At 42.2% G+C, this 24,806-nt stretch overlaps 1 long non-coding RNA gene across 2 annotated transcripts in view; it reads right to left on the minus strand.

Annotated features, from left to right (window-relative positions):
• LOC129385616 (uncharacterized) overlaps positions 1 to 24,806 on the minus strand; it is a 67,489-nt gene that overhangs the window by 17,219 nt on the left and 25,464 nt on the right. The window contains exon 3 of one of the 2 annotated variants that reach the window (XR_011895535.1): positions 5,406 to 5,517. This is a non-coding gene — a long non-coding RNA (uncharacterized lncRNA). The remainder of the gene's footprint in view (positions 1 to 5,405; positions 5,518 to 24,806) is intronic. The other variant, XR_011895534.1, reaches the window with a different exon arrangement.

Genomic DNA, 24,806 nt, shown 5'->3' on the forward strand with positions numbered 1-24,806 from the left:
GCGGCAAGTAAAGCTTTAGCTTTAAAAGCTACCACGCCAGAATAGGTAGGGGTGGCATCAAGGTCAAAGCCTTCTGCTTTCTGGCCAGTATTGGGAGACGGTCTTCATGCAGCGGAGGTAATGCTCATATCGTAGACTAAACCAAACAACAGGTTGGCGGCTGCTATGGAAAATGTGGTGGGTTCTCAGCCTGATCTGATGCTGTATATTAGCCAGTTGTGATTGTTTTGAAAAGGGACTTTCATATAGAACCTGATTTTGTTGCTTTAAGTGAGACATGAGTAACAATGGATATCAGGGATGCTGAAATCACACCGCCAAACTACGTAATCACATGGAAGGAACCATTACCACGTGGTGGTCACGTTGCCTTATTGATTAAAACGAAATCCCTTATATCGTGTTACCTCATGTTCACAGGAGTGGAAGGAATCTTTTGTAAGCTAACATTTTCTACATGCAATATTGTCGTCGGCATTATTTAGCGTAGTCCCTCATGTGAGGTTGAAGTAATGGAAAGACTGTGTTTGTATGCGCAAAATGTTGTGTTGGGGGCCAGACTACTACTTCTAGCTGATTTAACCCTGCCTAATGTGTACTGGCAAACATATAAACACCACTCACCAAGTGCTGATATGATTTTCGATCTTATGCGTTCATTGAATCTTAGCGAAATCGTAACAAAGCTGACACGTTTTTAAAGAACTACTTCCCGCACCCTTGATTTAGTTTTTTTGAGCCATAATTTCCCGTTAGACGAAACGTATCTTGAATTCATCAATGGCATATCTGATCATAAGATTACTTTATGTGTTGTGAGTGCTCAAAATACTACATTTTCTTCCCAACCACGTATCACTTACCCAGACTTTAGTAGAGCAGACGGTACCAGTATTATTGACTATTTATCTAACAAATTTACCACCTTTGAAGCACTTTCAATGCGTCCGACAAAAAACATCAAAGCGTTGTGGCACAGTTTAAAAAATATGTTTCATTGTGTTTCCAAGTATGTACCTTCTAAAGGTAAAAAAACGAGGAAGCACAATCCATGGATCTCACGTGACATCATTCATGCCAAGCGTCTGAGAAAATCAGTAAAAATCGCACGTTATTCTTCATCTCGAAGTAGTCTTACTCTAGCTATTCAAGGCATGATATCTAAAATAAGGACAGCGAAGTCAAAATTTTACTCAAACACACTTCATGGATTCCTAAGAAATTCATCGAGCAAAATCGGGAACTAGCTTAAACCTAAGGCATCAAGTGATCCCTTGGTGCCACCCGAAACTAACAAAGAAAGCGCTAATTCACTAGATAACTAGTTTTTTCTGGCTTCACAACTGCCGATGGGAATCTACCGCAAATTGACATCACGGTCAATAGCAGATTAACCCTCTTACCATCACGGAGGTCGGAGTACTTAACCTTCTCCTAAACCTGGACACGAAAAAAGGGCCAGGCGCCGAAAGAATACCAAACCCTTTTTTTTTAAACGATGTACCCTTGTATGTAGCAAAGTACCTTTGTATATTATTCGACAAATCGTTATCATCATCTGTTCTTCCAAAGGTTTGGAAATCTGCAAAAGTTGTCGCAATACATAAATCAGGCTGCAAAGACGACTCGTCCAAGTTTCGGCCAATTTCGCTTGCGAGTACCGTGGCTAACTTCTTGAAAACAACATACTCAAACATATAAACGTTTATTTAGGAAAAGAGAGTATCATATTACCATATCAACATGACTTTCCCAGATGCCTCTATACAATCACTCAACTACTGGCATTAACCCAAGACATATCATTCAATATCGAGCAACACAGAAAAACAGGCCTCATCCTACTCGATTTCTAGAAGGCATTTGATCGAGTATCACACAAGAAGATCATAAAGATACATGCGATTACATTAGGCCGAGACCCCATATTTGACTGGATTTACTAACCGTACCCAATTCGTAGAAGTGTACGGACACATTTCCCAGTCAGCCCGGGTAACATCGGGAGTCTCCCGAGTAAGCGTTCTGGCTGCCCCTTTATTTCTAATTTTTGATTTTTCTTAATGACCTAACAGCAAATATTATAGGAAATATTAGACTATTTGTAGACGACTGCATTCTTTATCCAAATATTAACTCACAGGATGACCACATAACATTTAAAAACGACTTGAAAGCTTTGTCTAACTGGTGTGCCGACTGGGAGATGACCATCTATACTAGAAAATCTGCTGTTCTTTCAATCACTAAAGAAAGTAACTCATGCTTCTGTGTATTTTTAACGACGTGCCACTAATATGACTTCATGATCACAAGAACCTCGGATTAACATTCACACATGTCTTCAGACGGAACTCCCATATAAAATGCGTTACAGCGCCTGCATTCAAACGCCTTTTCTTTCTTGGAAGACACCTCCAACTAGCACCAGCCGATACGAAACTTCTGGCTGACCAAACTTCCTCAGGTCAGTCTTTCAGTACGCTAATGTTATCTGGTTCCCATACACTAAACAACTCTACGTCTACGTATATATTCTACGTAGACGTAGAATATATACCTCTACGTTATATATTCAATAAACAGACACTAACAGACTCACCCACCGAACTACTTAACAAAGTCGGAATCTCAACAGTACAAAACCGTGCAGTACTAGCCCATTCTAAAGTTATGCACAAGCTCCTACAAACCAAGCGCAATATTGATACATCTAGATGCATCTAGAGATACATCTCCAGAAATAAAACACGGCCAACGAGGCGTAAACACACACAAACACTCAATAAGTATTCTTCTCATACCGATTACTTCACGAATTCATTCTTTCCTTGAGCGATAAGAGAGTGGAATAAACTGAGGCAATCCATTAGTAACAGCTCCTCATTAGATACATTTGCTAATTGAGTAGGAAAACATCTCGTCGCCTTACAGCTCTGATTTACTTACTGCGGGTTGTTACTGATCTTCATAATTTACCACTTTAATCTATAAGTTTTCTTTTTCTATTATTTGTATGGATATGCATGACTGCCTCCTGTTTACCATATTCATTAGTTGTTTTATATCACATGTGCTTTCAGGTATATTTTTCTTATTTGTTTTCTTCTTTTCTCAGATCCTTCTTGGTTACAGTATATTGTACCCACATATTGCATTTGTGAAGAAGTACTAAATTATTTTGTTTAGCGAAGCAAAAGCATTTGCAATAGCAAACTCGTCATTATATAATGTATTTATATTCTTTGTTCGCAAATACTGCCATTTGTCCCATGCCATTTGTCCATTTATAATTCCATGAGGGATCGACAGTACTTGATATAAGCAAATAAATATTATGCAGGCAGCCGTGTTCTTCTGCAACCGTGTGCAGGTAGATGAGCAGCCGTGTACATTAGCGGAGGCTGTCAGCAGAAGAATGTTACCACTTTAAGTAGACTGACGGTAGTGACTCAGATTTTCTTTAACGAGATCGTTGTACTACAAATGGTATTGAGTAGTCTTAAGGTGGAAACCTTAAGTGGCTCGTTGCGATGGCTCATACCCGAAAAAAGTGACGTCTATTCCTGGACGATAAAAACATCACCATCAGGAATGGCTTATACCCCCTAAGCAGGCGAATGTGCAGTGGCTAAATATCAATAAGAAACGAAAGAATGAAAGAACTCAATCAATAAAGAAATAACAAAGGAACGAAAGAAAGAATGAAAGAATGAAGGAACAAAGAGCAAAAAAAAGACTGAAAGAGGTAACGAAAGAAAAAATAACGAAACTACTTTTGGGTAGTGCATTAGGTGGTCGCATGTGTCGTTGAGGACGTCGGCATACAGCGCCATGCGTTCACTTCAAACTGCAGCTCGTCATATCTTGCAAGAAGTCTGACCCCTTCGAGCTTATAGCTTAATGCATTAACACGTGTTGCAGCAGTGTAACATGCTGCCAAACCTTCTTTTGCTACTACTGTTAGCCACAATGTTGACATAGTTTTCTCTATATTACGCCGTTAACATCGGTCAAGTTGCAAAGATGAGACCGCTGCTCTGCATTAGGCAATTTTATATGAGTACGAAGGAAAACGTGTGGTGTGAAGTGCGATGGGATTTCCGCAATAATATCAGAATGGAAGATGAATATCTTATTGAACGAACCTAGTTAGGCTTGGTTTTCCGTAAACTTGCTTCGTTCCAGTTGTTACTGCCATGAAGACGACATTTAGTACGGCAAGCAACATAATAGCAATAAAAATAGACACATCTGCTTTAAATCCAATATTTAATGCCACTTCGACAATCATGCCGCAGAAAAAAACGCTTAATGATATGCAGCCAAATAAACTATCCCACAACCATACAACACAACAGCGAAGATAGCAACAAGGTACTCTTAATCAAACACACTTTTAGGCTACTTCAAGCATGTGTCTTGATCACAAATACGGCCTGACAATAAGACCACGGACGACAAAAGCAGCGTTGGCAGTTGCACATATAAAAGTGAATCATTGCCGAAGAAACTCGTATTACATCGATCCCGCACTAAAGAGGGCTATCCAACATGATGAAAACAAAGAAAATATTAGAAGTAAGTAAATTCATTATGGTGGAGCACGACAAGTGGCTCACTTAGGGTAAACTAGCTTCCATCTTTATATTCTAGACATCGGGATACTTACGTTCACCTAGTCACGACTTCTGTGTGGAATTTTAGTCGTTAATAGCAACGGTTATTACGTGCAAGTCTTACAACTGTGGGGCAGGTGCGAGAAAGTTCCATTCCTTTATAAAATTGATCACTTAATTTTCAGCGATTTTCCTCCAAACCCAATATACTGAATTTTTTATCTTGTAACAGCGTCTCCTCCCAGAAATATGAACCGCAATATCTTTGAATATTGGAAAGAGCGCGAAAATACCTGCTATTCACATTTTATGTTGAACTGTGTAGCAATTTCGTTTTGAACACTTGGCGCTCCAGCAGCGTTGTTTCGTTACTGCGTCATAGGCGACCAACAGAAATGTTTCAATTCCAGGACATCCGAGTGCATTGCACCCCTTTTGTAATATTTAGTGATGTACAGACACTGAAACCATCGCTTGTTTATCACCACATCTTGGACACGATAATTCTTAATACATTATCATAAAATCAAGCCAGAAACTGCCACATGATGATGGACTTGAGTACGGTATTCATAACCAATTGTTCGTGATATCTTCAAGGGGAAAGAAGTAGAATCACCTTATTTAAACAATTGAGAAGAAGCTGTTATATTAAAAATAAATCTTACTTTGCACACACATCGGTCTTTTTTATAGATATTGCAGGTGTGAGCAACAACATGTAAACTGGGTGTTCAGAAAATTCCCCTCACATTGAAGCATTGGCATAAATAATTTCATGCTCACCAAAATAACGCAGATAAATATTTACCACATGTGCACGTGCAGTTGCCCGTCGGGCCATAGAGGCATAATGGTCGCCTCCGTCCTTCACAGTTCAGCGTACATGAGGTAGCCACTGCATGTTCGAACATAACCAGAGGGTTTGGTTATGGCAGTTGCACCTAGAGGAGCCACTCACCTTCAAGGTGCAAAAGCACCATGAAGGTGAACTTCCAGTTACTCGGCGCGTTATAACATGACCTACGATGTTAGCGCAAGCCTCTACCCGAAACATCGGGCGCGCCAATATTTTCTGTTTTCACAAACTTCATAAAACGGCGGTTTCGTACTTTTATTGGATTCGCGCTCTTTTTCATGATTATGAACGCTTACTATGAGCTGATATTGGGCCGGCAATAAAAGCTCAACCCTTGTTGCTGCACAATCTTCATGGTAAAAAAAATTACGAAATAGCGTGCCAGGTGAAACAAAATAAGTACGTTCTTTTTATTAACTGTAGGCACCCATGAAAGACTAAACCATGAATGACGAGCGACGCTTAACAGAATTTACTTGCCATACATACTTCAAACTTTATCACAGACATTCTAGTAAATATCCGCAACACTTCTAGTAAGCAGATGCCGTTACACTGAAGAATTTTTGGTGCACGTTCTCTGCGGTCCTTACATGATTCCTGCGCCAAGGCAGTTTGCAGATTAGCATATTTTATTGTGAAGTTGGATGGAACTTTGGTTCTACAGTTAATAAACGCGGCCTACAGCGCAGATAAGTAGTCTGCGTTACAGTGATTACGACGAGCGTTACCATAGCTTTCTTTATGGCATCCGATGTCATTAGTGCTACGGTCGTCGGTGCGGTTGGAGTTTGTGGTGGAAGACTGCAGTCAGTGCATATATATATATATATATATATATATATATATATATATATATATATATATATATATGTACACTACATGTACCTTACAGGCCTTCCAGAAAGCATTGTGTAAGGGGGGAAATACGATGACACATTAGTATGGAATCGGGGGAAAAAGGTAAACATCAATACAGTGAAAGGAATATTCACGCAACATGACAATTTAGTACGACAATAGCAAATACAATAGGTAGAGCAATAACAATAAACAATAAACAGTAAACACATTAACATAATAACATTAAAAACGTTTTTGCATGTATACTGTAGTAAGTTTAGTAAAAAATACGATCGCTATAACTATTTGATTAACTTGTAGAAGAATGCTGGAAATAAATGAAAAGAAGGCAAGACCTGTTAAACGGTTGAAATGGCATATTGATCGATTAGATGATGTCGAAATGCACTGTGTTTAGATTGTTAAACGATGTTATGTGGTAGAGCGTTCCATAAAAGGACCGCACAGGTCAAAGCTGAAAAATTAAAAGCATGTGTATTGCCATAAATTCGGGTGTAGCTGAACTGATCGTTCAGTCTTCGTGACTCCGAGTATGCTTTTTCCAGGTTTCATAGGGTTAGGCCAACTGCGTGAATGAATCTATGAAATAATAATAGAATTGCAATCTCACGGCGAGTAGTTAGTGGTTGCAACGAAAGATCAACTGTTACTTGGGATACACTTGAGTGGTTACTATAATTTTTTGAAATGAAACGGCTCGCTCTATTCTGGATGCTCTTCAGGAGTTCGATGAGGTATTTTTGATAAGGAGACCATATACAAGAGGCGTACTCAATTTTTGGCCGTACAATAGTTATCTAAGCTAATTTTCATGGGGGTGAAGGCGAAGTGCTTAAGTTGCAACGCAGAAATCCTAATGATCTGGAGGCGTTAGCGGAAATGGAGATGATGTGATTAGTCCATGAAAGATTGTGCGTAAGGAGCACTCCTAAGTACTTATATTCTGTGTTGCGGTCAGCTATGTTAGAATCCAAATGATAAGAAAAGTGAGAGTTAACAGTTTTTCGAGAAAAGGAACCGACTTTGCACTTCGACGTTTAGGGACATGATCTACGTAGCACGCCAATTACTGATATGTGCAAGATCATTTTGGAGGGCCGTGTTCTCAAAGAACAGTTAATCGAACGGTATAGAATGCAGTCATCAGCAAAGAATCGCACAGAACAGGATATATTGTTCGGTAAGTCGGTAATGTAAAATAAAACGAGAAGAGCTCCGATTGCACTGATTTCAAGTACACCGGAGGTGACGTTAGACAGGGCATAGGAATAGTTGGCAACAACAGTGAACTGTTCGCGATTAGAAAGAAAATTACAAATCCATGGTAGGGTTAGTGAGTCAAGTTTAACTGCAGAGATATTTTATATTGTTACGGTGAAGAGAAGGACGAAGTTGAATTAGACTAGAGGAAGACGAAGTCTGGCAGTTGCCTGAACGCCATATACCTCTGTTGTAAATATACAATATTTTATACTCGTGGGCCTGCTTTCTTCCTGCAATATTTTGGTGGAAGGTGCGGGGTACAGTCACGGAACTTCGCAGCGGACGTCATCAACCTGCCACCACAATGGCAAATCAACCGACACAAGCGACAACGCCTCAGCAGCCCGTGCCAACGGTCATCCTCACTCATCCGCGGGACCCAGGGACATCTTGTGGCACAGACAACGCCGACGTCGAGGACTGGCTTAAGATGTACGAGCGAGTGTGCGACAACAACAGGTGGGATCCAGCAATGATGCTAGCAAATGTCATATTTTATCTAAGAGGAACTGCGAAGCAATGGTACGACACACACGAAGCTGACCTAACGAGCCGGGATGTCTGCAAAGAAAAAATGCGAGACCTGTTTGGCAGACCCGTCGGTCGTCAGCTGGCAGCAAAAAAAGAACTAGCGTGCCGCGCTCAGACGTCCACAGAATCCTATGTCATGTACATACAGGATGTGCTGGCCCTTTGTCGCAACGCTGATAACAACGTGACCGAGGCAGTCAAGATTGGTCACATACTGAAAGGTATTGCAGACGATGCCTGCAATCTCCTGATGTGCAAGAATTGTGCCACTGTGGATGCAATTATAAAGGAGTGCCGGCGCTTCGAACAAGCGAATGGCCGCCGCGTCACTCAAACTTTCGACCGATTGCCCAATACCGCCGCGACAACTTCTTGCGAAGACCCTCCGAGGTTCGTTCAGCCCACAGGACCGGAAGATATCACGCGCATCGTTCGCCGTGAGCTTGAGGCCATGGCTCCGGCTCCAGTTCGTTCCGCCTGTCGGGAAAGCTTGCCCGCTATCTCCCTTATACAAGCGGTCGTTCAGGAGGAAATAGCAAGTTTGGGCATTCCATCTCTCTGCTCGGTCCGCCATACAAACAACTACCAGATTTCTCCGGCCGCTCGCTCCAACACGCAACGCTTTCCGCCACTCCGTCGCAACCCAGCTGACTGGCGCACAGCGGATGATAAACCCATCTGTTTTAATTGCTCCGGTATTGGACACATCGCCCGTCATTGCCGCAACCACCGGTCGCCGCCTCCTCGATGGTCGTCTCCAAGTCACTATCGCCAAGTACCAGACAATCGTACTTTCTCGCCCTATACGCCGACTAGGAACATCAACGCCGACAGTGCTCCACCAAGATCCAGCCGCTCCCCGTCTCCGCAATGTCGTAGGTCTCGTTCGCCTCTCGTTCACCGCTCTTCATCCCCTTCTGCAACCGGTCGCTTCGCTTCGGGAAACTAGGCGGTGCAGCTCCCGGAGGTGAAGCTGCAACTCCGACCCGGCCCACAAATCCTCTGTTAACCCTGCCTACATGTGAAAACCTACTGGACATTGAGTTGATGGCGTTCCTGTTAGATCTCTGGTTGATACAGAAGCGCAGCTTTCAGTTATGAGCGCTGCTCTCCGCCGAAGGCTCAGAAAGGTTCTGACACCCGCCGTACCGGGCAGTGTGCGAGTCGCCGATGGGAGTACTTCACCTGTCCTTGGAATTTGCACAGCACGTGTGACCATTGGGGACCATTATACCGTTGTTCTATTTATCGTTTTTGAACACTGTCCGCACTACCTAATTCTCGGCCTCGACTTCCTTTCGAAACACTCTGCCCAAATTGACTGCTCCGCAGGTGTTGTACAGCTGGATCTGCCACTTCCTGCCGACGCAACAACTTGTGCTTTACACCGCTTATATTCGGCTGAGTTTGCAAGGCTGTCTCCACAAGCGCCTACAGATGTCCTCCTGACGCCCTGGCCTCCCGTACCTGATGGCGAGTACGTCGTGTCGCCACTTACTGACGTGGTTTTTTCGCGCAATATTGCCCTGCCGAGCACCTTAATCCGGATCCGCGAAAACTACACTCGCGTGCCCGTCCTCAATTTTGGATTTTCGTCGCATGTGCTGCCACACGGTATCGCCATAGCGCATATCACTCCTTTGGAAGAATTTGAGGTTTCTTCTCTGCCCTCTAAATCCTTCCTCAGCACCAACGGACCTTTGTCACCCACTCCTGCGTACTCGACGCCTGCGGACGACGTTTCTAAGATGATGGCCCCTGACCTTCCTTCCGAGTAAACAGCAGCTCTTAGTCACCTTCTGTCATGTTATCGGGACATCTTTGACATGGATGACCGTCCACTTGGCCAGACATTTGTTGTCACGCATCGCATCAACACCGGCGACGCCAGCCCCATTCATAGGCGGCCATATCGTGTCTCCGCAACAGAATGGGCCATCATACAAAAAGAGGTAGACAGAATGATCGACAAAAACATCATTGAACCTTCCAGTAGCCCGTGGGCATCACCGGTTGTATTAGTAAAGAAAAAAACAACTGTTGGCGCTTCTGCGTTGACTACCGTCACCTCAACAGGATAACAAAAACGGATGTTTATCCCCTGCCTCGCATTGATGATGCTCTTGACTGGCTTCACGGATCCCAATACTTTTCATCAATTGACCTCTGCTCCGGCTATTGGCAGATTAGCGTCGATGAGATGGACCGCGAGAAAACCGCCTTCGTCACACTGGATGCTCTGTACCAACTTAAAGTAATGCCCTTTGGTTTATGCAATGCTCCAGCTACATTCGAGCGAATGATGGACTCTCTCTTGCGCGGCTTGAAGTGGTCTACATGCCTCTGTTACCTCGACGATGTGATTGTGTTTTCGCCGAACTTTGAGAGCCACCTGCGGCGCCTCACAACCATACTCTCCGTGTTTCGCAGGGCTGGCCTTCAGCTAAACTCCTCCAAGTGCCATTTTGGTCGCCGTGAAATTAACATGCTCGGCCATCTCGTAAACGCCGCCGGAATCCAACCTGGTCCACAGAAAGTTCACGCCGTGCGAAATTTTCCTGTACCTTGTTCAACAAACGATGTCCGTAGTTTTCTGGGCTTATGCTCTTATTTCCGGCTATTTGTGAAAAATTTTGCCGACATCACTCACCCTCTCACTGACCTTCTTAAGAAAGACGCCTCTTTCTCTTGGGGACCACTGCAGGAGAAAGCCTTCTCTACTCTGACTGAGCGGCTTACAACTTCACCAATTCTGTCACACTTTGATCCTTCTGCGCCCACTGAAGTACGAAGTGACGTGAGTGGTCATGGCAACGGCGCTGTCCTCGCTCAGCGTCAACAGGGCCAAGACCGTGTCATCGCTTACGCTAGCCGCCTTCTTCCCACGGCCGAGCGAAATTACTCCATTACTGAGAGAGAATGTCTCGCGCTCGTATGGGCGGTCGCGAAGTTTCGGCCGTACACTGTAAACACAAATGAGCCCATATGGGCGTTTTAACAGTTGATATGCCATTTTTCCCCCCTAGCTTAAAATGAGTACGCCCACGAGAAGAAGTAAAATAAGCTAGAACCATTATTATACCCCCGACCCCATTTGAAGGGGCATTGCGGTTGTAAAATGGGGGTTTTCAAGGAATAACGGTGGCGTAGGGGAAATTGAGACGAGCCAAACAGAGAAAAGAATAACTCAGCCATGACCAACAAGGCAGTCAGCCGCAGCGACAATTTCAGTAGGATTATTTCTGCAGTCAGATTCGAAATATCCCGCGCAATGTGTGTCGGCGCTGTTTTTCTGTTCGGAGTAGCCGCGCCTTGGTGCTGCAGAGGACGCCGAAGTCGGAACTACGCGCGGAGGAACACCAGCCTTCGGAGCGCGCGCGCGCGCGTTGAAGCAGCTTTCAGCGACGGCAATTCGACCAGCGACGGCACATTCTTCTACCGTGGTTGATGTTTCTCACTGCTTTGAACCCCCAAGACTCCACGGTAAGTGACTTTGAACGATTATTACATGTTCTATGAGTGTGCATGTGTTCTAAGTGAGGAGACGCGCTGATATGACTTGTTGAAGGTCTCGATACAACATGGCGCGACAGTTGACCGTCCAGAACCATTTTGCACGATCACTGTGTTTCTTCGAGCTTTGTCGTAATCGAGGCGACTTGAGTGCTCAGAGTCAAGCGAGTGTACTTAAAAATGAGGATTTTATATAATGAGGGACTTTGCCGCGTCTTTAATTGGGCGGATGTGAGCATTCGACATGATCCCCGAAGCGCAAGCCACTACCATAATAGTTACGTGCAGTGCGAGGTGAGCTAAGCTTCGCCGCCTAACCGCGGCCTGAAAATGTGGCGGCTCGTTAAGGGCTTACTGCGGTGCGCGTGTGTGAGTGTTTGTACAGCGATCATTTGAGCGAGAACCGGCGGCGCTTCTTTGTGCGCGGTATCTGCTAGCTGGCGCGTACGTGGCGCCAATCCCCTAGCTCGTGCGATTGTGTGCAGTAGGTCGCCCACTTAGCGCGCATTGTGCAGATTTGCCAGTACGCTCCTTTCTATCGTCTGTGTCTCTTCGCGCCCACGTCGTTGATTGTGCAGACAGTGCGCGACTGCGGCACGTAGCATGTAGAGCCTGCGCCCGTCGACTTTGATCTACGGGCGTGAAATGTCGGCGGCGCGTTTGTGGTATTAAAAGCGTGTGGTGAGCTTCCAACGGCACTACGGGTCGACGCCGCATGAGCTGCCGGTCAGAGTATAAGAACCTCTTTATTGTTAGCGTACTGCTTGGCGGTAACATGTGTCCTGCTTGGGTTCAGATTACTGGATACGCCGTCACTTGAACCTCGGCGGCCGGAGCAGGTGAGTACCAGTGGCGCCGGCACCTCGGCCGGCAGAAAACGGTGCCCGTGCCGTGACGAGATATATCAATTTACGCGATAGCATTGCCGGTGATAGGTCATACGGGCGCGTCGCTCCATGCCTGTGTTCTTTTCTGAGGCCGCCACTACGCCTGCGGTGCACTTACTACGTTATATCTATATAGTCGATGCTTGTGCAATGTTGTTATTCAACAGCTGGCGCTGTGCTCTGGATACCTGAACTTGTTTAATGTTTAATTACTTTGCTGCTGTGCCATTGCCTATTGGGTACAGATATTTAGTATTGAATTCTAGGTGCCAAATAAACACAAAGAAGTTGCGCTTTTCAACTCAGGATCATATCACACATCACAGCGTCATCCTATATTGCACGAGTATTAATAACAAGATTTCTGTTGCTGGTGAAAAAAAAAAAGGGCAGACCGATCAACCTGTAACCTGTATCTGTGAGAAAAATGTGCTTCAAGTCCGCGATTGTCTATAAAAAAAGGTACTACCTTGGTATTCAATGTCAGTAACACTCATAAGTTATGCATCCTTTTGTGTGAAATAATTTGTCTTAGAAGCCATTCATTGTAAGGGATCAGTAAACATCTCATAGCTTAAGTAGTGCATATGTGCATGAGTTGGGCAAAGGTATTGGTTTGTAAAGAGCAAAGCCATTAAGATATGAAATATTGGCAAGCTTAGTTTAACAATAAGCTGACGAATATACAAAACCTAATGTAGCAGCAGATGTTCTCCAAGATAAGCTTGTGACCAGCTTTTTTGTGTTCTGTGTGATCACTGTAGTGTCAAATTTTTCATTTTTATTTCAGGACTGCGGCTGCGGTCGTTTCATTGCCAACTGTGAGGATGAAGCAGCTTCATGGCCGGAGATCGGGCGCCTCCCATCAGTTTCCCTTTTCAGCAATAGAGGCCTTGGTATGCTCTTACCTAGAGTTTGCTTTTTTACCCTGTATGTTTTGAGCGCAATGGCTAGTTTAGCGGCATTACTTAGAGTGATTGGTGTGACACCTGTTCCATAGGAGGTATGCAGGTTATCCCACGTAACTCTAGCAAACTTTTAAAAATATGAATATGCCATCTAGCTGCACAGAACCTATGTAATGTTGTTTCCTGTCTCTTGGAAATACTTGGATTTGCTGCATTTTGCCTAATTACCTAATTAGTCTTAATCAATTAATCAACTTCTCAAATGTAATTAGATAAAAAGTCTCAATTATAAAATTGTAGAGCAACGTGAAAATTTCCCAGTACAGCTATCTGTGGCTCAATATGTGCTACATAATGTGTTTTTAGAGCATGAAAGAAGCCTGAGAATCTCGCAAAGTGCCTTGAGTATGTTTCTGTGTGACAGCGCCTGTGTTGTGTTCTTCCTTCAGTCCTCGTCTTTTGCGCTGTACTAACAGTCGACCTCGAGTGGCCATTCCCGTGGCAGTCTTGGATGTATTGAGTGCTTGCCCTGTATAGGCATGTGTGTTTCCAGTAAGCAAAAAATACTGAAGGAGCCCAACGTGATGTATTTCAGGACAAGTGTATGGTGTAAATTACTATGTGACAATAAAATAAACTGAAACAAGACTTCACAGTAGAGGTATGCAGGTGTGTGCATCAGCATAATGATGAAAACCTCATGCAAGTTTAGAAAAATATTCATTAAGTTAGTTTCTGTCATTCTTCTCTGTCACATTATTATTGCAAAAATGTGCTCTCTAGTATTGCACGATTAAAAACACAGTTCAAACACATCATTTGCTGGAACCTTGACATTCATAGCAACATAGAGAGGAATGGTTAAAAATTTGCTTTGCTTCTCTGACCTTCATTTTAGGTCTTTCTCATGTTTGCTAAGCTTCTTAAACTATCATAAACCCCTTCCAGGGTTTACAGGCAGCTTGAGCACATTGTGCCAGATTGTGGAGAAGCTGCAGAGGTCGCAGTGTGTATAATGGTGTGCGGTAAATGCAAGTTTATTGCAAGATGCATTATGCTCAGTACCAATTATATTAAGTTATAATTTTAACAAAAATCTGTTTTCCAGATATATATCAATGTGTCTCCAAAGAACTGCACTTTTTAAAAGAGTTGCTCATTCTCTGTCTACTGTTCGGTGTTGTTAAATGCATGTATGTTGGACAGCATAGTGCTTGACCTTCAGCTAAAGGTAGTAGTGTAGGTAGTAGGTAGTAGTGTAGAAAGTGGTAGCAGTAGTAGCTTTATGCATGTGCATAAAGCTGCAGTAAGCCAAATGTGAAAAGATAAGGGCTAATACGATACAGCCATGTAGCAAAATTTACACAAGCAAACTGTTTGATGCAATCCCTAGGAAACTAAGCAAAAATATAAGAATGTGCTTATATGATAAACAGTACCTATGTTTCAGGCGCATGGCCTTCTACCGCCATATTCCATAACAGTTCATTATTTAACACTTTAAAACTACTTGCCCTGTTTATGTCTAACTGCTCTAAATTCGAAAATTTTCATTGATTGCACTATGAAGGTTTTGGCCGTGGTTTAAGTTACTGCCAGAATTAAATTTATAGTTGTGGCCGTCCTATGTGTGATAACAAAAAGCCATTTTGGAACCAGGTGACTGTTATGCAGTATGCTGAGTGTGCGTATTAGAACAGCCACTTATATTTTCATTGTAACCATGTATAAAGTATGTATGTACACATCTCGAAGCCATAGACTGTGTACTGTTAATTGGAGGTGTTATTGTGTGGAGTAGGTTTTTTTGTAAGCATTGTCTAGAATTTGCACTACATTAAGGTGTAGTGAAGCCAAGCGAAAAATATTGACAAAATGGCTAAAGTACATTCTTAAGAGTATTAAGCGCACTTAGATGACTTTACAGCATGTAGTAAAACAAGAATGGGAACTGAAGTGCTTAATTTTTGTTCATTATTACCATATGGCACAAACATGCAATGAAGACAAAAGAGGAAGAGAAGTGAAGTGCACTAAAGGGCAACTCGCTCCTGATGAGAGCTGCATTCACATCTACATGATGCATGCAATCTTTGAGTTATAGCAGCAGCTAACCACCTGTTCACATTGTTGCACATTTGTATTGTTTATGTACTAAGTCTGGCCCTGGAAGTGTTAAGCAGTGCCACTTGTGGCATTGGTGCTGCATGCAAGACATCCTTCTAACCACAGGTGTTATGTATTATGTAAACCTAAGTTCTTTTAAATTCATGTAACCCACAAAAGTTCCATTTGAAAGGATGTGCCATATTTGCCACTATTGCCATGAGTAGCATTGGCTGACAGTCACAGGGCGAGACGTTAACCTTGCTCAGCTATTATGCAAAACTATTTTACATACAAATGTGGTAATTAGTATACATGCCGAAAGCCTCACAGAATAAAATTTTTTATTCGCATCTTACAACGATTGTTATTTTGCTTTAACTCAGGAGGCCTTTCTACCTGCGTTGCATCCTGTGGCTGGACCACTCCCACGATCTCGGCAGAATCGTTACACAGGTGTGTTCTTTTGTGATTCTCAGTACTGATATTTTCTAGTTTACGTTCAATGTAAATGCACAGATCAAATGAAAAACAGGTTAAAAGATGAGCTCACAGGCACTGTATCCAAATGTTTGTTAGGAAGGAAAATCTTTTTTACAAGTTGTCGTTATAGCAACACAAGAGAGTGTGCACATCACACCACCAGTACCTAGCAAGCAACAGCATTATACCGTAGAAGAAGCCAAAACATCAGGCGAAAACCTGTACTAAACTAGGGACTGTATTAAGACCTTTTCGAGGCTTGAACTATTTCTTGGGTTACTCTGTCTAATTGCTTGAACTGAACTGACATGTCCTGCAAAACAATTTGCATTCGCATTTGATACAATCTGCAGCAAAATATGAACAAAGGGCTGCAATACTCTAAGGGCCTACTATTGAAGTTGCAACCAGTCTTCCCAGTGTACTGCAGCCTCAGGAACATGAAATGTGGTACACTGTACCACATGCACACACAACAAATTTTAATCCATGGGCATCTGTACACTGTGCTTGTGCAGGACTGCGCAACTGGCTGTTTATTCGTGACTGAAACAGCTACGTACATCAAGACTGTATTGGGAAGCCACCATCTTTTTCAGTCAGTGTAACAGTCCATAAACATATGGATTTCCATGAGCATTTTGTCTGCCACACTTTTCTTTGTCGTTTTTTTTGCACTCCAGCTTTGATGGCTGCAAGACACTTCAGGCTGGCTGAAGAGACAGTGGTAGCCTAGTCGGTGGCCTCACAAAGTTGTTATTTTGATTTTTAAGAGCCGACTTGCTTTGGACAATGCTGAATAACACATCAAAAGGCACGGGATTATTGACAAGGTTAGAATGACTTTGAAAGAAGTTTAAGGCTTCTTTTAAACTCTGATCTGTCTGCTGAGACCAAATCATGTCAGCTTTTAATGAAGCAATGTTCAGGTTCGAAAGCTGCAAGGCTGTGTGGGTACTCAAACACCATCATTGCTTCATATAGCTGAAGTTGCTGTGACATCAAGGCAGAAGGAAATGACATGGCAAAGGAAAGGCTGGTCGACAAAGGACTCATTGGCAATTATGTAGGTTCAAGGGCTATTGCACTGAGTAAGAAAATGTGTTCCTGATACAGCGTGAACAGTGTTAATGCTGAAGAACAAACTGGCACCATCTCCCCATTCCTACACAAGCACGTGCATAGAAAGGGATGCCTGTTGGCCTTGAGGGCCACCACTGGAGGGATCACCTGCTATCGCTATGACATAGAATGTGACAACAGATGACTATAGTTCACACCTTTGCTGCAGCTCGCTGGCTGGGCAATTGAAGCCTTGATTGTAAGGATGAAAAGTTCCAATCACAAGGTGGCAATTTAGTTGCCAACTCTTACAGCATGGTTCACTACTCAGTGCTGCAGTGCTGGACGTATTTGACCAAGCCTGGTGCGAGTTCTCATGAGTACCCATGTTCAAGCTGCCGCTAGATACTTAGTTGATAAAGTCACTGAAAATGAAATTTGGTCATCGAAAGAGTCATGAAAACGATGCACACAAGGCTTGTAGCGTGCTTACTTGGTATGACCTCAGTCAAGACACCCTGTGTAGAGATGCTGGCAAAAGTGCAGCAGAAGTGTGGATCGAGGAGACAAAAATATAAGCTGTTCAAGTTCCACATATAACAAACTGATAATAAATCGCCGTTCAGCAAGAACTCCGGCAAAAGGGGCAAGCCGCACTCCCCACAACGAATGCTATAAAAACAGTACTGTTATTGCAGCAAAATTGCCTATAGCTCTTTTGATAGCTTGATAGCTGGTAGCTACTTCATGGTAGCACTTGATAGCTGGTATCACACAATGTTTTCTATGCCACGGAAATATTCCAGCATGTGGGGGCCACAATTCTCCTAGAGGCCAATACAGACACAGGTTGCCAGCAAGCATGGACTAAAGATTTTTCCGTTTGCATTGATGTAGTCTACCACATTTTGTTTTCTTGGGTGCACAGTCACACTGGGGTAACAATTTTCTGCCTGAATATTCATCGCAGGGAGCACTGCAGCCAGCTAAAGCGAGTTTTTTGTTCACACCTTGCCACAGATGCGGCAAGATGTAGACTTGACCCATTTTTCTAGGCACATTTGTTGGGTTCAAGAAAGAACACAGAGTAGCTTAAGAACTTTATTCCTTCTAGATTTAAGGCGTGGGGCCAGGTATTAACCATTGTTTTAAGAATTTTCCCAAACCGGGAAAGATTCTTTCTTGAAAGTCTTCTCATATCAGCTTGATACAGTCCCTGGCTTAGTATGGGTGCATGTGCTGTGGCTTTGTTTTAGTCTGTTTAAAAGGTTGTTTTCCTTTTGAGTGTTCCAGTCGCAAAGAAATCACAAATATATTTTGATTTCAGGAACCCTTGTGACATTACATAATTCCTTTACATGTTGCAACCAAGCTTATTTTTTAAACGCATGCCTTTCTTTCAGCATGAAAAAAACATCTTAGATGAAACAAGGCAAAAATGGCTGCTTATGCATTTGTACGATATTCCAACTGAGAGGGGTGAAAAGTAATAAAATGTTCTACTTTCATAATTTTTCTACCATGTGTACAACATTTCTTAATAGGCATGAAGCAAATTCACTTTTATCACTAGCCTATTACAGAAACAAAAAATGACAAACTGAGCTTTTAAGGGGGCCCTCAGAAGGGCCCAGTCCGTGCGTCTTCTTTTCTAGCGCCATAGCTGTGAGCGCAGCTGAGCACATCTGCAGCCTGCACACCCTGTTCTAGAGGTGATCTGCTGCGTGTGGAAAGACTAGACGTGCTGATATGGCGTGGTATTATGTGCACAGTCTTCCCCCGTGTTTAGTACACGGGGTCGCATAATCTGTAGTTTCAGAGATGCATTGAAGTTTGATACAGACAAAGCATTCACCTCCACTGCCAGCACTTTTCATGATGGTGTCGTTCCACTGTGTGTGGCAGTATCAAAGAGGACAGGGTGGATGCGAAAGCAAGGCTGGGTTTGCTTCATGCTACCTATGTGAAGGTATCGTTAACACACCGTGAAACCGTATCTTTGGTCGCTGACTCTCAAATTCAAAATTTTTTTCTCATTCAGATTTGTGTTTTCTGACTGCGGCCCTTTCCGTGGGAAAACAATCCATTTGCAAATGTACTTATTTGACTAAACGGTCGAATCTGAGTACAACAAACCAAATTGCTGATTTTAGTGCATTCATTATGTTGGAGTTCCTTTGTATATGACTCCAGAAAAAGCCGACCATTGTCTGCTCACACTCTGCCGCGCCCACCCATGTAGGAATAAACTTAATTTTGGTTGGCCACGATGCTTATCGGTGTAGTAGCTGTCGTGTGTCCACCCATACACATTTTGTTGGCTTCCCGAAAACCTCAAAGAACAGCGGTATTTTGCTTATGTGCATTCACTAATCAAATAAGTACATGTTTGCTAGAATCCCCATAATATTGAGTCAGCTGGTCTGCTTGAAAATGTTCAAAATATGGCAGTTAGATTTGTAATAGGAAGTCATACTAAAAGGCTTTGTATTACTGAGAGTAAGGGTAAGCTGCAATGGCAGGATTTAAAAGACTGGGAAATCTCTTCAGTTAAGATTATTTCAAGCATATACTGTTCCAAACATGTAGAGATAGAGAAATTCATATCAGGCTATCATCATACCTCACAAGAAAGAGATTACACTAAAAAGGTTTATTAATTTCCTTTACTTATAGGTGATGCCTCACATTGTTTTTTCCTTGGACCAAAGGGACTGCAAGGTTTTTCAGCCTGCAATTGTTTGCATAGTTTTCAAAGATAATTCCCTCCCTGCTTTGTGTGCGTGATTTGAATGTAAGTTACATTACACAGAATGTATACCCCCCCCCTGCAATGCCAGTACAGGCGAAGCAGGTACTAAATGAATAACCACGAAAGGATTTTGGAGCAAGCAAAAATGGCATGTGCAATAGATATGCGTAGATGTCCCGTTGGTGTTGCTGTCAAACAAGAAATTGGGATATCGAGGAACTGAGCAAAGTAACTACATGTGTGCTTGCCAAACTATAGCTGTCATTTACACCCTGATTGTGACTTAGCTGCCAAAAGAAGTTTTTTTGTCTTGTTCTTTTTCTGTTAAAATGTACTTTTTTCTTTGTCTACTTTCGTTTGGGTTTTTGTAGCTATATCGTGCACATGTGACCAATAATGCCGTGTGGAAGTTAGTGGTTGTTGGTATTTCTCACTGCCTGTCGTTTGTTCAATGTGTGTACTAAACTCAATAGAGCACCAACCAGTATAAACTAGTGTGTTGAATTTGTTTTCTTGTTTTAGTACAAATGATCTGACTGGTTATGTGCCCAAATAAACAATTAGATTATGAAAACAAAGTTCATCAGAACATGTCATGCATTTTACTTATAATTACCCTATTTCAACTGCAGAACCCACATATTAAGGCATGTAGATTTAAGTGGAACAAGTCTTTTTGCAATCCTTAGTTCTGAATAGGTGAGAGCAGTGCTAAGGGCACAAAGTGAGTCCACATAGATAAATGGCATGGTGCACTGTGCACTGACTAATAATTGATGTGTTTTTGCAACAGACAAGCAAATAAATATCCAGTAATGCCTTGTCAGAGGCACGAAAGCACATAAAGAGGCAGGGGGTGGTCAGATACAAATGTGCTGTGGTTTCAGGTTTGTTAACAAGCATAACACTTTTCTGTAACTTCAGAGAACAGGTGCTGTGCTGACACATTAATCTTTTTTTTTCTTGTTGTTATTTTGTGGGATTTGATTAGTTTCTGGGTTAATGGTTGCTGCTTTCGCTAACATGTTGCACTTATGAAATTTGGGCTGTCATCTGCACTGTTTACAGTGTATGTACTCTTATGGTCACATTATAGTGGTGCTTAATCGTGAAGGCTCTCATTCAAATATAAGCTTGTCTGGTCTACATATGCTTTCCTTCATGCCAAAGGAATAAGATATACTATGTTTATGTCAGAAGGAAAGAAATTGAGACTGGTGTCTATTATTGCACATAAATCTATGCTTAGTTGCGTTAACATTTTTGCATAATTTCAACAACTTATTTAGTGCATTTCTGTAACATTCACACTCTTTCTTATCCACTTAGGTGTAAGGAATAAAGGCAAAAAAGTAAAGCATTGCAGTGGATTTAACTTAATGCTCTTGATTCTTGTTACCTTCTTGATAGCTTTTCTATTTGGAAGAGCATATGTACAAAAGCATGTTTTGACCAAATAGGCTGCTGTTTGGGAGGCTTTGCAAGCACCACTATAACGTGACAAAAGCAGTGTGTGGCCATTTGGTTATATAAATTCTGGTGTAATGACACCACAAAAAGTAAACAAAGATATGTACGCACATGACACAAGCACCGGATCTCACTTCAAGCTTTAAAATAAGGAAACAGGCAATATTTAATAACAGGTGGAGACATGATGTGATGATATCTGTTAAAAGAAATTCTTTATGCAGTGCAACTAATGGATCACTGATACATTCGTCATACTTTTTAAATGTTGCAAGCCACAATTACCTTGCATGTTGTCAGGTCGTAATACCTGGCTACAACGCAAGTTTTGTGGAACACAGGACCGCAGTCACATTCTTTGCAGTATTTAACATTGTGTGATGGAGGATTGTTTCACACGGATGACTCATACTCCCTCAATTTCCCTGATTTCGCATTAATATAGCATCCCATCTGTCCAATGTAGGCACGGCCTTATGATGGCAGTAGACTACACAACGCTTGCGGCCTAGCTCATTAGATGCATATTGTGCTTCAACCACAACCAACCTTTTCCTTTTTTTGGCTTCTGCCTTTTATTACAGCACAAAACTCTCCTAACAAGGGCCTGAGAAAACAATGATTTGCGCAACTAAATTAGGCATGAATATGGAATATAATGAATGAGATGAAGTAAAAAAGTGGTTGCAGTTGTTTCGTATGCATTTGTAATTTTCATGGGTGATTGTGTAGCTGGTCTCTACGGGCAAAAATTTTTTTTCTGTATGAAACATGTGATGAGAGATTTGCTCTGATGAGAAAAAAAAGACAAGCCAGGAAAACAAATTAATTTGTTGCGTGCAGCACAATTTGCAGGCGGTGCACTGTGCAACGGAGGTTATGTACAGTCAGCCATTCCCATCCAGTCATGCTTGCATTGCATACACACATTGTATTAATTTGAGATTGCGGCTAATGAAGTTTGTGTGGAATAACTCTCATTCGCACATAGTGATGCACTGCAAAATAGATTGGTTCGTTCCTGTGTTCATCAAAACTTGTAGCCAAAAATTATGAGCAGATGTACATAAGATAATTAAGCTTTGGCAGATTAGCACGAAAAGGACAAATGCATCAGTCATTCTCAGCTACATTGCACAAAGAACTTGTTTTTGAATTAATGACATCACTTCCTGTCACTATGTGATGTATATGATGTCTGTTTTCTTATTAAAGCGAGAGTTGAGGTTAGGCACTTGTGTCCTGCATGTCTTTGTCTTCGTTTGCTTCTGTGGTGCCATTACACCAGAATAAGTCCATGACAGGAGCTGCCAGGAATGCAGTTATACTACATTGGGCTCAGTACGCCTGGCGGCCTGAATGTGACGAGTGCGAAGTAGCAGTAAGAACTTCAGAAGGGTAGAATTTTGTGTCGGTGGTGCATATTACAGTATGGTGAAGCGCTATAGATGGAACAGTGTGAGGCGAGACAGATGGGAAAGTGCTACAGACAACTGTGAATGTTTACTGGAAAGTTTCGCTGCAGCGGGACAATGCATGCGTTATCCTGGTGCAGCAAAATTTGCCAATGTTCATAGTTGTCAGTAGTACTTGCCCATCTACATTACACTTCACCGTACACTAGTAGCAGTAACAACATAAACCAACTGACCCGAGCAATAATGAAAGCCCACAGAATTGCCAAATTGTAGGAGAAATGTTTCAGTGTAACACGTGTTTTGTTAACTGACAAGCAAATGGCATACATGTCTGCGAACCGATGATCAGATGCATTTTTCATGCACATACATTATTTTGTACAACTGCTTCCTGCTTTGGTTTTTTATGGCTTTTAGGAAGCATTCCAAAGTACTTAACTGTTTGTCTGTTCTAAAATTGAATCTGTTCTCAGCCAGCACTATGTGGCATTACTGCATAAGCCCTTACTTCGTCAGTGTCCTTCGCACTGTTCCCAACTAAATATGAATAACCAAATAACCATGTTTTTAAATTTTCAGATTATGAAGAAATACTCTTAATATGTATTTCATTAGAAAAATTTTCTCAATTTTAGGAAGAAGTCTGGCTGGCCCCAAGCCTGGTGCAAAATGAAGAAATGGCACTCCACATCAATTCATGTTTACTTGTCGTCATAACCAGTCTGTTAGCTTAATTTTTGGTTCTTCCTATTGAATTCTCAAGAAACGTACCAACTCTGTCATTCACTCTGCAAACAAATTTTTGCACTTGGGGATGCAGCCATGCACAAAGCCTTTGAGCTCATTAATATCTTTATTTTTTAAAGAAAGTGCAGCTGCTGCGTGGAGCAATAGGTTGAATAAGACAAGGGTAAATGAAAAGATGGCGAAATTAGTCATCAACAGTTGTCCAACAAAGGAAGTCTCAAGCTGGAGGCAACATCTTTGCAAGAGAACCAAATGGCTCCAGCCTGAGACATTCGTTGTTCAACCTGGCAAGTCTCCTCTAAATATTTCCTCTAGCCTGAGACCTATATCCATTCCACCACCCTTGACCAACAATACACCTATACATTTGGCAACCCATGGAAAGGTAGCAAATTCACATTCAAGGAAAGGGAATGTAGTGTGCACCCTGGAAGGTAGCATGAACAGTATTTTATTTACTTAATGAAATGCAGATGTGCTATCCAATTACTTTATTTTGATCCCCGTTTTATATTTGGACAGCATGGTTCCTCAGAGAGAATAATAATTCGAAGCTCACACAATTTTGCTCCTTTATGTCCGTTAAATCTGTCCTGGTTGCTACACTATCAGCCCTGTCTGCGATTGCGTAGCAGTGTTTTGAGCATGCATCCAAATTCAAAAGAATAGTTAGGCTTCTACCTCAGAATGTTTGCTACTGTGTTGCAGCTCGAATTCTATGTCTAGGTGGTCACTGTGATGCCATGTTCTTTTTAAATAAGACCAATATGCTATTTGAAGGGCAATTAAATGCAATCTCAAATGACCTCAGCTCGGGGAATGACACAATTGGAGGTCAATGTGATAAGGAGGATTTGATTTCTGAAAACAAGGCACTTAAACGGGAGAAAGCATGACTAATTTCATATAAAGATGCTGCTTTTGGATATGATCAGGGAAGGTACTTGTTCGTGACTGCATTTGCAACATGTTACATTGCTGGCTTTATATATTGCACTGGGTACAGTGAAATGTTGCTGCTTGCACAATATTCAACTAAACATGGTAGCCATGCTAATGTGTCCATGCAGAACACAACTCATCCACTATTATGGACTACAGTGGAATCTCGATAAACGAAAATCGCTTCGAAACTGCCGCTTAAATAGGACACTATCCTGATAATTGGTTGGCTCTCTGCAATGTCTCTCAGGAAATATAATGCCTGGTAAATGGAACCAATTTCCCTGGCACCTTGAGGCTCCATTTAAAGAGCACCCACTGTAAAAATATAGGGGGGATCGTGTTTGGAACTTTCGTAAATGTAGTCTTAAACAAAACCGCA

The sequence above is a fragment of the Dermacentor andersoni genome, chromosome 7, assembly GCF_023375885.2.
Source record: "Dermacentor andersoni chromosome 7, qqDerAnde1_hic_scaffold, whole genome shotgun sequence".
NCBI classification, from domain to species: Eukaryota; Metazoa; Arthropoda; class Arachnida; order Ixodida; family Ixodidae; genus Dermacentor; species Dermacentor andersoni.